Below are 21,520 nucleotides of genomic sequence, written 5' to 3' on the forward strand. Positions count from 1 at the left end.
CAGACCAACTTTTCATTTTACTCTTTTCAACCCTGTTGCATAAAATCTCAAGCTCTGCCTTTAATTTTCGTGACTGGTTTCCAAATATACTTTTCTTGAAAAAAAGTTCCGCTTAGTGCTCCCATTGAGTGACCACCCACCTGATATTGCCAGAGCTAGATCCCCACTCCTTTCGCATGAAATGTCTCTCCCTTCTCCTACTCTGGCACACTCAGTACTATGAATTAACCAGACCCACTTCTCTACTCTTCTGGGCATACAGGAGAACTACATTTCCCAGCTTCCTTTGCAGTTAAGTGGAGCCATGACTTTCTGGCTAGCGTAATGTGGATAACAGTGATGTAAGGCAATTTTTGACTAGGCCTGAAAGCCTCTTGAGAGGTCTATGTCTTCACTGTACAGAGCTTGAGAGGCTCTGTGTCTTCATTGTGCAGAGGGAGAGGATCCAGTGAAAATGCAGAAGAAGGGTTCTGAGGTCCTAGGGAACCGCAGAACCCATTAAATCATGTAGCCTGGGAACCTAGGTCACTCTGTGAAGAAGTAAACTATGCAGGGAATAAACTTTTATTGTGTTTTCTGTTTATGTTTAGAGGATTTTTGTTCTTGTAGAAAAATATAGCCAACTCTAACCAAAACCCCTACTTATGCTTCAAACCCACTTAAAACATTCCCATCTCTGTCTAGATCGCCTGAGTATCACAGATGGAGTTAGTCTAGATTGATGTCTTCCTCTGAAATGTTCTTATCATAGTGATTATAAAACATTTTCTCACATCCCTTCCTTTCCCACTAGACTGGAAGCATTTCAAGATCAGAGCTTTGTCTTATTCATCTTTGTAAACTTATCGCTGACCACTGTATCTGGAATATTCTAGGATCTCCTGGGAGATGGTGGAACCTGCATTGTACTAAGGTCTGTTTGACCAAATTTTGTGTTCTTGTATATTGTCCTTCTCAGACAGAGCTAGAGGGGAAAGAACCCAATGTTTATGGGAGCTGAAGTGCAGTTCCAAGTCTCAGTAGTCCTCTTCTGGGTAGTAAGCAGGTCTGAGGTCCTCAGGGAAATACTTGTATTTTCTTCCTCCTGCAACCACCCATGAACATGGCTACAGACAGCTGCCCAAAGATGGCCAAGGAGAGGGACCGCCATTAGAAGGCATGTCTCAGCTTTCCAGAGAAGATGGTAAGAACCCTCTGAAAAAGATGAGGATGTCCCCAGATACCTATTTGGTGAAGTGATAGTGATCCCCATTTCTGCCCCAAGACAGATACCAAGAAGTCAGGGCAGAGAGTCCCCTTCCAGATATTGTCTGTTCAAGAATGAAGTGCCTTTTTAAGCAGACTAGAGGAGAAGAAACTTGCCCAGCCGAAGAGCTAAGAGAGGGCACATGGCAGCGGCCCAGGAGGACCCTTTTCATGTTGTTCTATCTTCACTCTTCTGGGAAATGCATTGCATGACTTTCTTGGGGTGGAGGGCTCCAAAGTACAAATGTGCACCCACAGCAGTTTCCAAGATGTGCTTTTCTCCCTTTTTACTGTAACTCAAGAAAGTCAATGCATTTAGAAACTAGAGTGGTTTTCTTCAGACGTTCAAGTTACATTTTTACTTCCTCAGTTCAGCTCTCAAACTCCTAATCCTAGTTGACCAAGAACTTGTGAAAAAAAAAAATGGAGAAGGAATATCCTGAATCATTTACCTAGAACTTGGACTGGGTGTAAACAGGTCAAAGGTCAATGTAACTTCTAATCAGAAAGATGTGGGAATACCAGAATGCTGTCCTACATGGCCGTGAAGTTCACAGATGCCAAGACTGGCTTGATGGTGTATGCAGACCGGGGTCGCCCATGAAAATTTGCAGTAAATACTGCAAGGTCAGTCTCCAGATGACACTATGTAAACTCATGCAATGTCTTATTTTCTGTTTTAGGAAAAGGGTAGACAGTTTGTGTGTTAGTTGCTATTCATTCATTTCACAGCTGTTTACTAAGTGCTCACCATAAGCTGGCCACAAAGATTTGGGTCCTACTCATAAGGAGCTCAAATTATCCAATTCAATCCAGTTTTCTCTAGAAAGTTATTCGCTGAGTCTACTTCATGTTTTAAATGGACTTTTGATACACAGAGGTTATCAATATAAGTCGCTGGAACTTGGACCAAATATTTTTACCCTGGAAGTGGCCAGAAAGCATGGCTTGAAGGTAGAAGAGGGAAGGAAGGGTGTTCTTGCCAAGAAAGGGTGTTTGCTAGCAGGTTTAGGTGAGGGCTGGGAATCCCAGGACATTAGGAAGTAAGTACATTTTGAGCAATCCCCCAGCTACTGTGTTTTCTGAGGAGGGTTCTGAAGAACATGAGCTAGCAATATGCTTTGAGTAAAAGTGTTCTGTGGTCAGACATGTTTGGAAAATTTTGTGTATCATGTCAAGATGTTTGTAAACATCCTCATGTGACAAAATAAGGACTCTAGGAAGTTTTACAGGAAAGAGAACAAATCATGTTTTTCCCACCCCCAACCCCAGGCATCCCAGACTTATTTTACAATATGTTATTTTGTCACTTAATACCAATCCACATTTCACGAATATGGCATTTTTCTCATCTTCTCATCATATATTATAAAACACTAAAGCAGTTTAACCCACAACATCATTCTACCCAAAGAGAGTTTTTAGTAGTCAAATACACATTTCACAATTATTTTTATTAATGTACATAGTTGCTTAGGGCCATAAATCATTCCTGTGGATATATTATGATTATCATAAGATAATATGTTAGGTTGTGTTACATTACAAAGTATATCATATGTACCATATCGAGCCATATGATCACATGTGTAATGGGTTTAAAGTATTTGTTATTTTAACAGCTCACACCAGCACGGTGCTTAGAAAGGGAGGGGATCTGGAAAAGACTTTTGTTGAGAAGATGAGACCCAAATATATATATCATCAGGCACAACAGTCATCAAAGAAAGGAAGAGATCAATAATTTGGTTTGGGAAGAGAGAAGAAGGAAAGAAATCTGTCAAGATAAGAAATACGCCAAGCAATAAGGCATAAGGTAAGAGCCTGATGTTTAGGTTTTAGAATTTTAGTAATTTTTAGGAACTTGACCAATTCAAAATCAACTTCAAGCTGTTTGTGTTGCTATCATGTAAATCTCTCCATCTTCCCCAAATTACCAGCAAGGATTTCTATACACTCACACACTTTGCACTGTTTAATTAGATGGAAATTTAAAATAGTCGTGTGGGTCGATGCAGAACGAGCGGGGTACAGCCCTAAGGGGATGGGGGTCCCCCAAACTGAAGCATTCAGTGAGAATGGGAACCCAGAGGTCTCTAGGGAAGCTGTGGGGTTTTCACAGAGCTCTGGGTGTACAATGGGGGTTTGATCATTTTTATCTATCTCTTATGGAGCTGGAAATCCACATCTGGTGTGTGTGTGTGTGTATAAAGTGATGGGTAGAGAGAGAGAGAGAGATACAGGGGAATAGAGATAAAGATATGGAGATGGAGGTCTGTATGTCACCTTCAGAATCTTAATTTTCTATTATAAATGTTTCATAGCTTGGAAAATTTATAAAAAGTGGTTTTGTCAGATACCCATGCACAGGCCAGCAGTAGATGAGAAGGCAGTAGGCTTTGGGAACCAATCTGTAGAAGCCCCAGCAGCTGGCTGCAAGTCTGTGGCCAGAGTGAAAGGGGAAGGAGAACCAGGCTGTCTTTTCTAGTTTTGGAATTCCCTCAAGGCTCAGGTATAACAGCAAAGTCCTATTCTGGGAACAGAAAGGCAAATAAATGTTCACAGACAGGTTTAGGGGGAAGCGACTAAAGAATACAGAGATAGAAGGAGGCAAGGGGCTGGGGTTTAGTGTGAAGGGATTGCAAAGAGTTAAGCAATGATCTTAGGTTGCATAAAACAAGGTCTGCTGTCTAGAATGGAGGAGGTGACAGTCCCTTTTTGCTCTGGGCTGGCCAGTCTACCTCCTTTCTGGATTTGTGCTTCTTTTTGGGGCTTGGCCACCAGTAGTTTCCAGTGACCTTAGTGAAGTGAAAATCTGATCATGTCAGTCCCTCCTTTAAAACCATTTAATATGTACCCCTATGTTTATTGCAGCAATATTTACAATAGCCAAGATATGGAAGAGACCTAAGTGTCCATCAATAGAAAAATGGATAAAGAAGATGTGGTACACACACACACACAAGAAAATTACAGTCATAAAAAGGATGAATCTTGCCATTTGTGACAACATGGGTGGACAGAGAGAGTATTACGCTAAGTAAAGTAAGTCAGACTGAGAAAGACAAATACCATAGGATTTCACTCATATGTGGAATCTAAAAAACAAAGCAAATGAATAGACAAACAAAAAGCAGTATCAGACCTATAAATACAGAGAATGAACTTAGGATTGCCAGAGGGGAAAGAGGCAGAGGGATGGGCAAAATGAGGGCAGAGGAGTGGGAAATACAGGCTTCCAGTTATGGAATGAACGAGTCATGGGAATAAAAGGCACAGCGTAGGGAATATAGCCGGTGGTATTGTACTAACGCTGTATGGGGACAGACGGTGGCTACCCTCGTGGTGAGCAGAGCATATTACACAGAGTTGCTGAATCACAACATTTACGCCTGAAACTAATGTAACACTGTGTGTCAACTATACTTACATTTAAAAAAATTTTAAAAACCCCATTTGATGGCTTCCCATTGCACTGAGAAGAAAATATGCCCTCTCCCCCCTAGCTTATAAGACCCCTCATGATCTTTCCTTCTGCAGTTCATTTCCACGTAACGGTTTGCCTAAAATGTTCTCCCTCTCTCACTTCCTCTCATGGCCCAGTCGACTTCTGTTCATCTGTTATATCTTAGATCGGATGCCACTTTTTCAGGTAAGCTTTCCTTGACCTCCAAGATCAAGTGATGCAATCCATTCTCATTCCACCTGCCTGTTCCCTTCCTGGTATTTAATTCCCAGCAGAGGACCCCCCCTCTCTGCACTGGTGCGTGGTCTGAAGAATCCTGGTGGGAAGTCCTTCAGCCTAAAGAAAGGCAGGGGGATTTCAGCAACATCCACCCAGATGGCCTTTCTCCCTATCTTGGGAGGGCAGCAGGTTGGAATGAAACCAAGGAGGATATTATCAGCCTCTGAAGTTGAGTGGAGTGTTATCTGATCCTCAAAACCAGTGGTCTTTAACCTGAAGTATATATACCTCTGAAGGTTTATAAAATAAATATTTTCCCAAAAGATACATAAACAAATTTGTTTTTGGATCATCAACTGCCATATGAATTCTTCTAATATTTGTCTAACTGAGAAGGCTCCTTGAATTTCTCCTTTTTATGTCATAATCTCCTGTTTCTCATGAAAAATGAAAAAAGTACCTTTTATCCATTGAGATTCTTATTATGGTGCATTGCACTCACATGAAAAACTTCCAGGGCACTAAATAAAGGGATAAATCAAAACGTTAAAAATATTTTATTATGCTAGATGATTGTGTGATAACTCAGTTCTAATAATAACTTGAGTAGCAATGGTTAAAAAAAAAAAAGCTTCCGTTTCTATATACTTGTTTCTGTGGACAAATTTTCTAAGCATTTAATGTCTATAAAGACAGATAAACAAACAAACAAAAGGAATAGAATCAATACTGAATCCTCTTTCTTTCATGTAATTAGTCATAATCATCCCCAGAAACATAAACAGCTTCATGGATCCATCTCATTAAAAGATGCATTTCCAATACGATTGTATTATTTCTGCTTAATAAATATTTATCAAAATTTGTAATGTATCCATCTTGTTATAATGCATGGCTTGGTAATAATAAAAATGGTATCTCCATATAGAAGACATACTTTTCAGTACTTAGAACTGTATAGCCCTAGGAATTACAAACAAAATTTAAAAGTCAATTTATGTACATATTTTTGTAGCGGATAAATATGATCAATAAGGGATTTTCAAGCATCAGAGTATATTACAGGAGCTTAAAGTTCTGTGGGGGAAGTGAAATGAAACTATTAGTTCTTGGAGAAAAAGAAAAATGTAAACTGTTACACAAGAGCTTGTTCATCTTTTTAAATAGATGAAGGTAGTTATGAAATTGCTATGATTTTTTTTTAGAGTCTATGGGCTACTTTTTACAGTTTTGTCTTAAAAAGGTCAATATTCACAATATACCAGAAAAGGTTCCCTTTGCAAGGAAGGACCAGACTTCGCAAAGTCTTTTGGTGAGTGAGCAAGCAGCAAGCTTGAAGATCACTGCTCTAAGGCGCTGTTCCTGGCCGCTGTAAGGGCAGCCCGGCTCTGCCCGTTGACATGATCTCCACTGATCATTTGCACACTGTGGAGTATCTTCCTTTAGGCTTGAGTCCGAGGTTCCTCCTTATGGAACATTTCCCTGCCCACCCCCCACCCGCGCCGGCCAGACCTGGTGAGGTTCTCCCAATAAACACTCTCAGTGACCCCAGGCTGCTTTCCCAGATTATTTCTTATGATTCATAATTATACATTAGAAAAGACCAGACCGAAATTCAGAGGTACCACCTTACTGTAAGCTCTGTGAGGACAGGGCCTTGCCTGCTTATGCTCATCTTCTTTTCTCTACATAGGTCTAGCCCGGGGCTTGGAGCTTCATAGAAGCTTGGGGATTATTTGTTGAATGAATGGGTGAGCTAAACAAAGGGAAAGCCTTTAAAAAGCGAGTCCTCCAGGAATAGCAAAACTTCCGGGTTATTTGTATGTACATATGCCTCACTTACTGTTTGTTACCTTATTTGCAAGATTAACTGTGCACTTCTGTGCCTGTGTGTTTGGCGATGTAACTTGCACATGGAGGGGCAGGAAAGAGTTAAAAATTTTACTCAGTGGGACTGGGAGTGATCATGGCTCCTGGTGGCAGGCAGACATTTTTTTTTTAAAAGATTTTATTTATTTATTTGACCGAGAGAGAGAGAGAGAGAGAGAGAGAGAGAGAGAGCAAGCACAAGCAGGGGGAGCGGCAGGCAGAGGGAGAGGGAGAAGCAGGCTTCCCGCTGAGCAAGGAGCCCGACGTGGGGCTCGATTCCAGGACCTTGGGATCATGACCTGAGCCGAAGGCAGCTGCTTGACCAACTGAGCCACCCAGGTGCCCCGGCATGCAGACTTTTGATGTCACTTTAGCTACCCTGGTGTTGTCTTGTTTAAGACTAAGAGAACACCTCTGGAAAACAAAGTGTTGGGGTGTTGGGGGCCTGGGGTGAGGGATCCTTCTAGGTACACCCTCCTAGGAAAGTCTTCTCTCCTCCCGAATCTAGGAGTCTGTTGATGATTTCTTCCATGGTCACAGGCACTGGGGCTAAAACAAGAGCTTTGGAATTGTTCCAAATTGTGCAAGCACAAAGTACAGAAATTGCAAAAAAAAAATGCAAATAATAAAATGGGACAAAAACACATGGAGAGATAGAAGCTTCTCCGTTGTGGCAGTGAGCATGTCTGCCTTTTAGTGTGGCTCCCTCTGTCTCCGAGTTTAGGGAAGCCAAATGGACAAGAGGGCTCATTTGAGCACTGACTTGCAGCAAAGTTGGCTTGGGGTGCTCCAGAGAAAAACTGCGTTAAAACAAAACTACTCAAAAGAAGGTGAAGTGCTAGTGACCAGAAGAAAGACGTCCGAGCATGATTTAGTGAAACCCATGCTTGAACCCTGACTTTGCAATAACCAGCTGTGTAACTCTGGCAAATGACTTACGTTCTCTGAGTTTCAGCTTCCTCATTAGTAAAATGGGATTTCACAACACTCCTTGAATAAGAGAATGGAGATGAAAGTTTTCGCTTCATGAGGGGTTGTCCAGTAAGTGTCAAAACAGTTGAAAAATAGGGATTTCTAGAATAAGACTGGTACCTGGACACCCATGTGCTGAGTTTAGAGAGTTGGCTAAATAGGATAAACCTCGGGTCCAACCGTGGCTTGGACATGTGTGTACTTAATAAACATACATAAGTCTCTGGGTCTAGGATGGGGTTCTCAACCTTGACACTTATTGACATTTGGAAAACTCTGTTGTGAGTAGTCGGGTGGGGTGCATTGCAGGGTATTTAGGAGCATCTCTGGCCTCTACCCACCAGATGCCAGTAGCTTCCCCGGGCAAAGTAGCAATAACACCAAATGCCTCCAAATGTTGCCAAATAGCTCCTGGGTTGGGGATAAAATTGCCTCTGGTAGGGACCCACACAAGTCTGAACTCACATGAAGGAAACTCTGTGTGTGTGTCTCTGTGTGTGTGTGTGTGCATGTGTGCATGCGAATATGTGTGTATAGAGCGGAATTAAGAGGGGGTGGCTAAATATTCAATGTGCCAATATCATAATAAGGCAAAATCTGAGCTTTTTCTTTTTAGAGGCAACCCAAATAATTTGCTGTTCAAAAACTAAACTTTAGGGGCATGCTGTCAGTTAATATTAAACATACAGCATATATTCACTTTGTAACATTTCTTCACACTGTACTATCATTATCTATTTCTTAGGCCATTTCACCCTGGACTATTAGCTTCTTGGGGATAGAAGCCACTTCTTTTTTCTATATCTTAGGACATGGCAGAACATTTGGCCCATAGTTGTTGACTAAAGGCAATATTTATTGAATGAATGGAAGAAGTCAGAACACTTTAGTGTGGCTTAAAAACCATAGAATGACTCTTACAGATCTATTGAATAAGAACAATGGTATATAATGTATGAAAAGATGCTTCTTTTAATGCCTAGTAAGTAGACTAACTCACCTGAATAGTTATGGAAATTCAGAAATTCAACTTCAACCCAGAGAACTGAGGCCAAATTCTTTCTGACTAGATGAATAGATGGATGGACGAATGGATGGTTGAACAGATGGAAGGATGGATGGATAGATGGATGGATTGGTGGATGGAGAAGGGTATGAGGTAAAGATGTATATAAACAATTCTTAAACAGAGAAGAGTATGGAAAAAGTGTAATGTTGACAACAGCAGAAACTAACATTTAGTGAAGACTTATTCAGTTTTAAACACTATATTGGTGGTGTTTTACGTATGTTATCCTTTATAATCCTCATAATGATGAAGGTATTATTGTCCCCATGTTAAAACCAAGGCTGAGTGAGATTAAACAACCCACTCAAGATGGAAGGATAGGCCTATGAGCCCAGCCCTAAGTGTTTCCTAGAAGGCTCCCCCATCCAAAATGGAGAGCAGAGACCTGTGAGGAACTGTGTCTTGGCCTTCCAGGGCCCCATCTCCTTCCCCACAGTGTGGTGGCTGCAGCCTGGCTCCAGCTCCTGGCCCAGTGCTTCTCCAATAGGTCTTTTTAAAAAATTATTTTATTTATTTATTTATTTGAGAGAGAGAGAGAGAGAGCACACTAGCAGATTAGTGGGGAGCGGGGCAGAGGGGAGAGGGAGAAGCAGACTCCCCGCTGAGCTGGGAGCCCAAAGTGAGGCTCAATCCCAGGACTCCAAGATCATGACCTGAGCCGAAAGCAGGTGCTTAACCGACTGAGTCACCCAGACGCCTAAACCCCATCCCCCAGCAGGTCTTTTTTTGCAGTGTTGACAGGTCACAACACACAAGGCTTTGGCTGGGTGCCCACCCCGCACAGGGTCCCCACACTGTCATGAGCCCATAGCAGGTGAGGACTATGGAAATTACCTCTCACCACGATCGCAAGCTACCTGTGGCTGTGTTCATCACCAAGTGAAAAAAACACCTTTTTTGTTGGAAGCCCATCACTCACCAGGCAAGCCAGAAATAAAACGCAGATGGCTAAACCATCTTAATTCTCTCCTGTCCCGTCCACGGTGTCTGTGCATTTTTTTTTTTTTAAGATTTTATTTATTTGACCGAGAGAGACACAGCGAGAGAGGGAACACAAGCAGGGGGAGCGGGAGAGGGAGAAGCAGGCTTCCCGCGGAGCAGGGAGCCCGATGCGGGGCTCGATCCCAGGACTCCGGGATCATGACCCGAGCCGAAGGCAGGCGCTTAACGACAGAGCCCCCCCGGCGCCCCACGGTGTCTGTGCATTTTAACCCACACTTTTACATGAGTCCCACAAGCGTTCTGGGGAGAGCACTCTCAGAGGTCATGAACTCCAGAATAGGCTGTCAGCTCCACCTGGCATTCCCTGGTGAGGCTTACGTTCATTCACTCATTTCATAAATCAACCATATTTACTGAGCTTGTACTACATGTCAGACACAGTGTTAAGAGTGGGAATGAGACGGTCAAGGGCATGGAACTTGCATCTGGTGGGAGGGGACAGAAAGCAGAGGAATAAGTCCTAGGGAGTAAGAAGGGCGTGGGGTTGGGAAGTAACTGGGCGTGGGCAGAGCTGCAGAAATGCAGGTGATCGGGGAAGACTGTCCTGGGATGAGCAGGGTGAGGTGCCCTGATTGAGGCCCCTTGGGGAGGGGGATTGGGGCTCCTGTTGGTTCAGGCCATTGAAAACACCTGGGTTCAGAACCAGGCCTGTGGCTATATCCTGATGCACGTATATCAAATTATAGGATTAAAAAAATAAAATGGGAGAGAAAAGCGGGAGGATGAGAAAGAGAAACCAAATCTTATGTGAACCATGAAAGTTTGAAGAGAATGGGGCCTAAGACAGGAGCTTGGGCTACTGTGGAAAAAGGATATTATGGTCAACAAGAAGAAAATGGAGCTACTCTTTATCGGCCGATACTGCGCCAAATGCTTGACGTATATTGCTTTATTGAGTTCTTCTTAAGAAGAAATGAATAAATCCCTGTAATATACCATGATGCCTATCTCATAGATGGGGAAACCAAGGCTCAGGGAGTTTAAATACATTTTTCTCGGTCATCCTGCTGTGGCAGATGGGGTTCAAATCTTCAAAGCTAGATTTCATGTCTCTAAAGGGTGTGCCCTGTCCCCGATGAAGGACCATTCCCTCCGAGGATGAGCAGCTGAGTATCTTGGCTGGAGTGGAATAAAGGAAAAATTTCCCAAGGATAAGAAGGGGGAGGGTGGTATGGATGTGAACTTTTCCTGGGGCTGAACATTTGGTGGGGAAGGGACAGTGGGGTGGGCAGAGAGTAGCTTGCGTGGGTAGGTTCCAGAACTCAGATTTAGTTCATTGAATATATTAACAATAAATATAGTTACTAGACAATTGAGTCTGTGAGTAAATACCGAGTCGTAATATCCACATCCATTCAGAACGTGCCAGTTGGGGTACCGATCACTGTCTCTTCCATTTGGATCTATAGACCTGTCATCCCCCGGATGGAAGGCAAGGGTTATTAGTTTTTTAAAGAGAGGTAACAAGTTCAGACAGTATGATGAGTTACATAGTGAAAAGTATGTCTCCCTTCTCCTCCTTGAGAAACCACCAGAATCAGACTATTTTAAACTTTAAGTGTGAGTTTGAGGGCTTCCAATCCTTGTTCCTTTAAAGGATCCTGGGTGGCTCAGATGGTTAAGCAACTGCCTTCGGCTCAGGTCATGATCTCAGGGTCCTGGGATCGAGCCCCGTGTCGGGCTCCCTGCTTGGCGGGGAGCCTGCTTCTCCCTCTCCCTCTACTGTCTCCCCTGCTTGTGGTCTCTCGCGCTCTCCGTCAAACAAATAATAAAATCTTAAAAAAAATGAAGGATCTCCTGTACCTTCCTAAGCCCCACTTATTCCTTAATTAAATACATAATTACTAAGTAATTATGTATTTGGGGCAAAGCCTTTGTTTCTTTTTTGGCATGTTTTCTATTGGGCTGTAACAAATGCTCCCAAACTCAGTGACTTAAAATGACACAATTTATTATTTTATAGTTCTGGACGTCAGAAGCCCAAAATGAGTTGGTAGGGCTGCATTCCTTCTGGAAGCTCTAGGGGAGAATCAGTGTCCTTGACTTTTCTAATTTCCAGAAACCACCTGCACTCCTGGTCCATTTTCAAAGCCAATAGAAAAGCATCTTCAAATCTCTGTCTCTTACACATTGATTCTCCTGCCTCTCTGTTTCCCTTTTAAGGATGTTTATAATTAGATTGGGCAAAACTAGATAATCTAACAATCTCCTAATCTCAAGATCCTTAAGGGTCTTTTTGTCCCTTTTGCCTTATAAATTAACAAATTCACAGGTTCTGGGGATTAAGATGTGGACATGATTGGGGACCATCATTCAGCCCTTCATGCCATCACAAATGGAAATATGTATGCCCAAGTGAAAAAAAAACCTACATCTCTGCATTAAGTTATAATTCATCCAGTTCTCTCCATCCATAGACCCCACATGGTTGGGCTCCCTGTTGTCTTTGCCTCAGGTCATTGCAAAGCCGGCTCAGTAGGTTCCTGGTACCTGGATCGCTCTTCCTGTCAATTCTCCACTCTGCAGCCAGGTGGCCTTTCTAAGCATACAACTGGTTCTTACCATTCTTGTAAAACATCTCAGTGAGTCCCCATTGGGCTCAATATGATGTCAAGCTTCCTCTGTGGAGTTAACAAGACTTCTCAAAATGCCACCCTGTGCCCACCTTGAATGTCTTCCAGCTCCTCGAGTGCCCCGCCAACCCCCGGTCTTTGCATTGCTCTTTTCATTTTTTAGCTCTCAGTGTAGGTGTTTGCCCCCTCCAGGAAGCCTACCTGATTCTCCACAACTAGGCTAGATTAGCCTCTGTGGTCCAAAGGCAGTGCTGTATCATCTAACACACCCTCACCACGCTGAATGGACGTCCATCTTGCTCACCTGGCACGTTTCATTAATATGTATTGCCTTAGTGAATGCATGAATACATGAGTGAGTGAACTAGAGTCTCGCTGTAGAAACAGACTATCTGGTCTCCACCCCCACCCTGATATTGATCATCAACCTCGATTCTTGGAGTACAAAGCCCATTTGGGAAGGTAGGACCCGGTATGGAGGGCTGCAGGTAGCAGCGTGTCATCAGAAAAGTAGCCATACATATGCACCTGCGTCCATTTTCTTTTTTCGGCGGTGGTAGTGCATCTGACGGACTTTTAGCTGAGCTTTTAGAGCTGGGGCCTTGCCTTTCTCTCTAGCTTTAGAGAGACCGATTTTGCAGAGCAGGAAACCATCAGCAGCTAGAAATAGCTCAACAAGAAGCACTTGCTGGTGTAGACGTGTCTGTGGACATACTGTGCACTCACTAGGTTTTTAAAGGAAAGCACCTAGAAAGGGTTCTCTGCACCAACATGCACCCTATTTTCCTTAACCTTCCCCTTCCACAGAATACTCCTGGCCTTCCTGAAAGCCAGGTCCCAGGCCCCGCGAGTTGGAATTCCCCAGAGAAGGAAGGGGAGGAGGGCAAGGGACTCTGGCAGGGGTGGGGGGGGAGCACTTCCTTCCTGCTCCCGGACATGCCAGGCAAGGCAGTGAGCCACCCTGGCAGCTTGTTTTGCTGGAAACAGCGGCCCCAGCGAAAGGCACGACGTGGCAGCATCTCTCGGGAGGGCGGCAGCTTACAAGATTCCACTCTTCCCATGCCAACCTGGCAGCCAAGATGGTGAGGCAGGCTTCACTTCCAGGAGAAAGCTCTGCTTCTCGCAGGAGGTGGATTACAGGAAGGATGTAGATGGTCCACAGTGCATAGCAGGGATTCTTCAGCGGAGGGGCGGGGGGAGCCGACGAGGTTTGTTGAGCAGCAGAACTTGCCAAAGAAACAGGGCACATTTGAGACAGACGGCAGCCTTCCCAAGCCCTAGGTGGGACTCTTTCCTCCCTCGCCCCCACCTCCCTTCTCTGGGTCGGCTGGCTCCTTTGTTCCCCTCTCTCCCTGGCCATCACAGTCGAGTAGGAAAAGTAACCTGCCATTTCCTCAGGGAGAGCACAAGCCATGTCTCCAGGTCCTAAGAGAGAGCATCTTTCAAGGCATGGTCTTTCCACAGTAACTATTCCATTCTTGCCCTTGTCTCCGAAGCACATGTCCCGGCCACACTTGGACGGGGAGTTTGAAAGGCTATTCTTTCCAGGGAAAAAAGCAAAGTAGACTTCACTCACTCCTTGTCTGGTGGTGGGTGTTCCCAAGCAGATCCAGGCCCCAAGGCCGGAGGGTCTCATGGCTAATGAACATGGCCGTCACCTGGGGCGTGAGTGAAGCTCCAGTTTTCTGGGTTTTTCACAGACCTCTGGATGGAGGTCCGAGGAATCTATATGAGGCAGGGCTTGGGAGCAGCGGTGGAGGTTAGTTTTCAGCAAATTTGCCAGCACACTTTAGGATCCCAGCAGAGTGTGCAGATGAATCGGTTTTGGCTTCCGATAGCTCTAGATAATGAACCTTGGCTGTGCTGCCAAGTGTGTGACCTTGGGAAGGGCACCTCTCCTCCATCAGTCTCAGCTTCCTCAGCTGTAGAATGGGAACAGTAACACTGTGCCCCACCAAGGCTGCTGGGAGCATGAAATGAGGCTGTGTAGGCACAGTGCCCGACACGCAGTGCATGCTCCGCAAATGGCAGCTGGCCCTGATGGTGTGGTTAGGGGTAATTATGTTTGGGTGTGGAAAGGATCTCCCATCTGCTCCGGGCCGAATGCCCAGTGTTGCTCTAGGAAGGGGTGGGAGCCTGAAGTCTAGTGAAGCATGCTGACTGAGATGTGACCAGAAGGTGGTGGGCAGATCTGGGTTTGAATCTTGCCTCCAACAATGGAATACTGGGCAAAATGTTCTATTTTTCTTAGTCTCCTTGGTCTGAACTTTACAAATAGTGTATGTCTTGAAAACTGCTTAAGGATATCAAGTGAAACATCTATAAACTTCAGTTTCTTCATTATTTCTGACCCATTCTGGTTCCAAGTGATACACTTCTTTGCTCGTGGATTACACATGACTAATAATAATATTTAGGGAAGGTGAGCAATTTGATAGCATTACAATTTTATTTATTGAAAAAAATGTACACTGACCATGGAAACTCTGAGGAATCATGGCTGGTCTTTGGGGAGACAGAGTTCATTCATTTACAGTGTGGGGTATGGGCCACTAAATGGAGCACAAAAAGGTAGCTTTTAAAAATTTTGATATTGTTAACATAGTAACATTTATATTAAAAAGAAAAGTCAGGTTGGGCTAGCACATAAATAATGTGAGTTAGGAGGGAGTCATCCCTGGGTTCACATCCCTGCAGTTAGAAGCTATGTGACCTTGACTAAGATACTAAGCCTCTCTGGGGCTGAGTTTTGGCATCTATAAGAATAGAAGGTTGTGCCCACCTTGCTGGTTTGTGGTGGGTTTAAAATGAGACATCAGGTTACAAAGGTACAGAATCGGCATTCAAATATATTTATATTAAGCCACACCTCTTTCTACTCTTTTTAAATGTCAATTTTTTAGCCAAGTCTCTTGGATTTTCTATATAAATAGCTTCATCTGCAAATAGTGATAATTTTGCCCATTCCTTACCAATAGTTAAGTCTCTGTTTTTATTTTTGTTTTCTTCTCTTATGTTATAGTGGGACCTAGGGCTTTCAGAAGGATGCTTAATGATATGGTGGCAGCCTCTCTTGTCATTGCCTCAGTGGGAAGATTCTGGTATTTTGTCATTAGGTATGATTTCTTTGTAAAACTCTAGTAGCATCATCATATTCAAAATTTCCCCCTATTTTTACTTTTATAAGATCTGTTTGTTTGTTTTTTCCTATGAGGAATTGACTCTTATTAACTTTGTTTTTCTTTTTTTAGCAGTTCTCAAAGTAATCCCATGGTCTTCTCTTTTTCTTTGGCTTTAACCCACTAATCTGCATGATTGACGCTGGTAATAGGCAACCATCCTTGCATTCCTGGAATCAACCCTACCTGGTCCACTGGGTACCAGTGAGACACTTGCCTCTTCCTCTCCCATCCTCTGGTCCTGTGGTCATCCATTATCTTCTCTCTCTGATGCCTGCTTCCCCTGTGCCCTGACACAATCCCTTCAGAAGGAGGGAGGGCATGAAGAGGGGGGCCTATTTGCGAGTGCACCCAGGAGGAGACTGTCACAAGACCAGCTGGACACATGGAGGGAGAAACCCATGAGTTCCTGGTTCCTGTCCGTTGAAGGTTTGGAAGCCTTCAGAGCCTGTCCCCCTGTGCCAACCCATCCCTTGCAAACCGCCGCTACAGCAGCCTCTGACCAGCTGCCAGGCCCCTGACCTCATGTTCCTCTGACCACAGAGGACCAAGGCCATGTCTGCCCCAGGCCGTTTCCATAGAAATGCAAATACATAGAGAGAGCGCTTCCTCTTCAGGCCACCTTGCCCCTTTCTTCCCGTTTCTTCTAGATCTTTATGACAATAGCTCAGATTTCACAACAGAGAGATGTGTCACTCAGTCACGCGGTTCCCTATGAAGAAATACATTTTCTTCTCTCTATTTTTTTTGAAAGCACAGAAAATACGACAGATAAACTTCTGGGTCTTTATGAGGAGGTCACGCTCATGTCTCCCACAGGGGACAGGGAGCGAAACAGGAGCTAAGCCTAGAGGGGTCTTTGCAGAGGAGCTTCACTTTGGGTTTGCCTGACAGAGGGGAGCTCTCCCAGAAGGAGATGGGTGGTGCTGCATCAGCCCCTGGTGGCGGTTCAGACCCAACTCTTCTGACCCCAAAGGTGGAAACTAGGATTTCTGCCTTCCTGGAAGAGGCCCATCTCCTTCCACCCTCCAGCTTATCTCCCTCTGTGACAAGGATTGTCAACTTAAAAAAAAATCTGTGTGGAACCCAGGAAGTATGGGAAGAACCCATTTTTAAGCTTCAAGTTGTGTTGATTTGGGGTTGAGTTTTTGTATATTCAACTTCCTGTAAGACCAAGCTCTGAGAAGACCAAGCTCTGAGAAGGGCCATGGGCAGGGCATAAGCAACAAAGAACTGATAAGGGCAGGAAGTATGTCTTAGGTCTATGCCAAGAGGAGACCCAGAGATGAGGATTCCCGTGTAGGTGACTGACGAAGCGAAATTGGTAAGGGAGGGGAAGTCAGAGAGGAAAGGGTACAGAACCAAGCGAGGGTGTGTTCTCAGACAAAGTCTTGCAGAGATTGACTTCAGCTTGAGCCCACAACCACACTGGAGCAATAGTTAAGCCTCAGAGGCATCCTGACTGGAAGTAAGGGGGTTAGGGTTTCACACAACTTCCCACCACAGTGTCAAGTTTCCCAGGGGGACGTTTCCTAGGAACTTCCAGCTTTCTCTGTATGTGGAAAGAGGGGGCTCATGCAGCCCAAGGGTGGTGCCTTGAATAAAAGAACCACAGAAGCCAAGGGGAGTACCCATAAACAGTAAGAGGGGATCAGACCAGGACCTGGCTGCACCACCCAAATGGTTCTTCTATGAAGGGAATAGTCGTGTCACCGGACCCAGGGTAAACCTGCAGATTCCCTGCTCTCAGATGGACGATGGCACTGGTATTTCTGGGGGTGGAGCCCAGACACCTGCATGTCTGTCCACTCTCCGTGCGACTCTAAGGCCTTCTAACGGTGGCCAGCCACCCCTGTAAGTGTTGCAATGGGCTGAGGGTGAGCTCACTGCCAACAGCAAATTGGGGGCCAGGGCAATAGGAAGCACGACTCTTTAAAATGGAAGAAAGTGTAGCATGGGAGACGGGACACAAGACAGGCTTTGCAGGCAAACCCACTTGAATTCCTCTCCTGGCCCAGGGCTCTGTGACTTGGAGGAAACCCACCTGCCCTCAATTTCTTTACCTCTATGAGTCATAAAGCTTAATTCATGGGGCTCTGAGGAGTTGGTCCATTCCTTTATTCATCGGAGAAACATGTATCGAGTGCTCTGCATTTCAGCAGCCCCTCTGCTAGGTGCGGGGGGCATCGGAGTCTCAGATTTTAAGACAAGACACCTAGGACTCCTTCCTGCCTTTGTGGAGCTTGGGGCTGGGCGGTCACATCCCGACCCTGGGCGATGGAAGCCTTCCTGGGATCCTCCTGAGTCTCTTGTGGCTCCTCCATCTTCCTGATTTTCTGCAGTTCTGCAAGGCGAAGGGAATGTGTGAGGGGGGCAGAGGTGTTCTGGGAAGTCTGGGGCCAGATGCTGCCATAGAAAGCCCAGCGGGATGGAAAACAGAACAGAATGAGACGGAAAGAACTGTCTGTCCAGGTAAAGAGGAAGCCTGGAGGGCCTGGTTACCTGTGGGGAGTTTATATACTGGGAAGCCTGATATGGGGGGTGGGGGAAGAGAAAAGCTCCCTGGACTTATCAGAAGATACCATATATTACAATGGAAAGGACCTTGAACAAATAGTCGTTCTTTCATTTCTTCCGTTTTGATTTCTGTAACCTGGGTGTCAGCCAACCCCTTGGGGCTGGGATAAGGTGGCCTCGAATCCCACTTCCATGGCTCTCTCTGGGGCCTCCCCCAGTTCTCATAATCGCTCTGACTCACGGCCTCCTGCTCCGAAATCTGCAGTCTTCGTTCCCAACCATATTGATTTCGACGTCAGACAAGGCTCCTTCACTTCTTCTTACCAAACAAATCCATGGACACACAAACCCAAACAACCACAACAAACACTCAGGCATGTGCTTAGGTCAAACTGAAGAGGAAGTGTTTCCATCCCAGGAACAGGAACAAATTTAAAGGGATAAGAGAAGCCCCATTCCCCAAATTCTTTGGGATCCTTCAGGCTGCCCCTTCCCTCCTCCTCCCCCCACACTCTGCCTTCTCCCGTTACCCTCCCTCCCTCCTCCATGCTGTAAGAAAAGTTAATACATCTCCCCCCTTGCCTCAAGTAAAACAAACTCCCCACCTTGGGGTTATCCAAGCCTACGAGGAACTTAGCAAGGATTTTCCCACACAGAGATAGTTACCTCCCTCTAAGGAATTCTCACTCCCACTGCTTGGATAGCAATGGTTTCTACCTCATTACGATCCTTTCAATACAGTAGACACTAATGGATCCCCTTGGTTATGGTTTCCATTACCCTCCCCCATAACTAATTCGGAATTTACTTTATTTCTTGGGGCTACAAGTTTGCTCAAGTAGAAATCTTGCCCACTTCTCAGGCTTCTTTGGAGCATTAAGTGAAGTCATGGCTGTGAGAGTTTCTGGATACCCCCAAGCATAAACAGCCATTTATCAGTTCTTCCAACCTGGGCCCATTTATCACGATTCATTTCTATAAGGATCACATTCTGGCTCCTAGCAAGACTTCTTCTCTGTAAGTTTACTTGACTCCTCACTCATTTCATGGCAAGGTTTATCACTCCTTTCTTGAGGCTTCAAGAGTAAGAGTATACACTTCAGAGTATTATTTCCCGGCTGGGTTATTATTATTAGTGTGGCTGGAAAGTTTCTTGAGAAACTCAAACTCTGTTTAATTACTGTAGGGAATCAGAAAGAATGGCAAAGTAAATTTCACCTCTTTTCCCTCTGGAAGAACAACCAAGCCCATGAATCTCACAGATGCAAGATCTCCTTGATCCCAGGGGGAATCAGGACTTCTGGCTCAGGACTGAGCTTTATTGAGGCTGGCTTGCCTGATAGTAACTCCCTCTGGGGGCAAGTTCCTGGAGGTGTGGGTTCCTATATCCACTGAACATGGAAGATGGTGTGACTTCTGTTGGGGCTAAGAAGTGGCTACCTGCTAGGTGGACGGCTGTTCCTTCAGCCCGTCCGGCATCCATTCCCCCTGCTTCTGCTAATAGGACTACAACATTCTTTGGGGAACCACTCTTCCCCAATACTCAGTCAATGAGCTTCCCAGGGGTTGACTTCCTTGTCATTTCCAAGGACAGACATGGGACCATGTGGCCAATCAGAATGTCTCCCATATTTCCAGCCTCAGGTTCAAGGTTGGATCAGGACTAAAGCCAGACAAGAAGGCTCAGTTTCTCACACTGGGTAAGTCTTACTCATCTTTTGAGACCAGGAACCAGGAGTTGCTTCCCACTCTCTACTCCCACAGAGTGCTGTGCTGCCCCATCCTAGAACCCATCACACTGTTCTCCTTTCTTGTCTGCCTTCCTCAAGGCTGTGAAGTGCAGGGACAAAGATAATTTTTAACTTAACGCATGATAGGTAAATGGGCCCAGAATAGCTACTCCATCAGTTTCCATTAAATGGTGGTTGGGGAGGGGTTGTGAGGGAGGGAAGTTCAATCCTGGTAATGGGGAGGGTCAGGCTGAGCAAGGACAGGGCCAGTGGTTCCGGATTTTGTATAGATCACACTTCAGATCTGATCTCCAAAAAGCCTTATTAAGAGAGCAGCAAAACCGAGAATTGCAGTGATGTCTCCGGCAGACCTCCCAGCTCCCATTAATGACCCTTATAATAGCTTTTCATTGCCTTCTCTTTCCTTAAGAAAGTCTCACATTGTCATCCAGGCCTGTTAAACGTTCTGTGGGCCCATTATCAAAATAGCATTTTCAGCTTCACTGAACACATGTAGGAAATGTCGTCGTGTTTAAAAAAAAAAAAAACAAAACAAAAAACAACTATGAGAATAAGCACAGATTGTATTGGGGTAATTATCTCCTCTCCAACAGCCTTTTGGAAAAAGAGGATATTTCTAATTTTTGGAAAGCCGTACGTCCAAAGGGTACATCGTCAATGAGATTAGCAGTGCTGCCATGGAAACCTGACATCAAGTCAATTCCTCCTCCATCTCTGCCCTCCACCTCTCTGGCCAAGCCCTCTGTCCCTGTAAGATAGAGGGAAGTCACCCAGGTTTCTGACGGATGCCGGCTGCGAGGGTCATTTCTCACTGCATTTCTATAGGAGTATGAAGTCAGCCTCTCACTCTGAGTGGTGGGCGGGTCCCACACTTGTGATGATGACACTGGGGTTCAACCAGGGTCACCCTGGGTTAAGGGCTGGTGCAGAGCCACGGATGTGCTGCAGGCAAAGGTGGGTCCTCGGGCACTGAATATGCACAGCAGAAGACTCAAGGTCTTTGGCCGATTTTATGTCAGCCGTTTTATGACACCAGCTCCGAGTGACGTTCTCACTGTCCCTGCAGGTCCTTCGGCCACTAAGCAGCAGTGCAGGCTCTGCATTCTGCTTTTGCAAGCTCCAGTGTCCTCGTCTGCAAACTCTGAGGGACAGCGCCCACCTCAGCTTTAGAAGGAAGGATCGAAGCCATCAGAAGATGCAAATATGCATAATGGCTGCTCAGAAAAGGCCACCTCTGTTCAGGTCACTGTCTTGACATCTTCCTACGCTCCTGTCTGATCTGAAGGGGACCCCGCCTGGGTGGCTCCAGATGTCCAGGCCCAGTGAGGAATGTGGGCACATCATGCAATGATAGGCAAACTGTGAAGTATACAGAGGAAGGCACGGGCTTGGCTTTGTGGAGCCAGAGAATCGTCCTCGAGGGGGTGGTAAGAGAGCTGTGCCTGGGACGAAGGACAGGCATTCCCCAGAAGACAGAGGAACAGGTTCCTGGGCAGAGGGGTCAAGTGGTATTTTGTGGGTATGTGGGGCAGATGAGGGTGGGGAACAAGGTTGGACACAGCCGCCACGTGCATTGGATGGCATCCCATGACAGCGGCTAACGGTGGGTTAGGGGTCTCAGGCTCCATGGGCTTGCAGATTGCTTGGTGAGTTTGTTA

At 45.3% G+C, this 21,520-nt stretch overlaps 1 long non-coding RNA gene across 1 annotated transcript in view; it reads left to right on the plus strand.

The window, feature by feature from the left end:
- Nucleotides 1–2,871: 2,871 nt before the first annotated feature.
- LOC112827130 (uncharacterized) overlaps nucleotides 2,872–21,520 on the plus strand; it is a 38,824-nt gene continuing 20,175 nt past the window's right edge. Inside the window, exons 1-2 of the long non-coding RNA XR_003209155.1 lie at nucleotides 2,872–3,061; nucleotides 20,929–21,104. This is a non-coding gene — a long non-coding RNA (uncharacterized lncRNA). The remainder of the gene's footprint in view (nucleotides 3,062–20,928; nucleotides 21,105–21,520) is intronic.

The sequence above is a fragment of the Callorhinus ursinus genome, unplaced genomic scaffold (assembly GCF_003265705.2).
Source record: "Callorhinus ursinus isolate GAN/ISIS: 27379988/994484 unplaced genomic scaffold, GSC_fseal_2.0 scaffold38, whole genome shotgun sequence".
Taxonomy (NCBI): domain Eukaryota; kingdom Metazoa; phylum Chordata; class Mammalia; order Carnivora; family Otariidae; genus Callorhinus; species Callorhinus ursinus.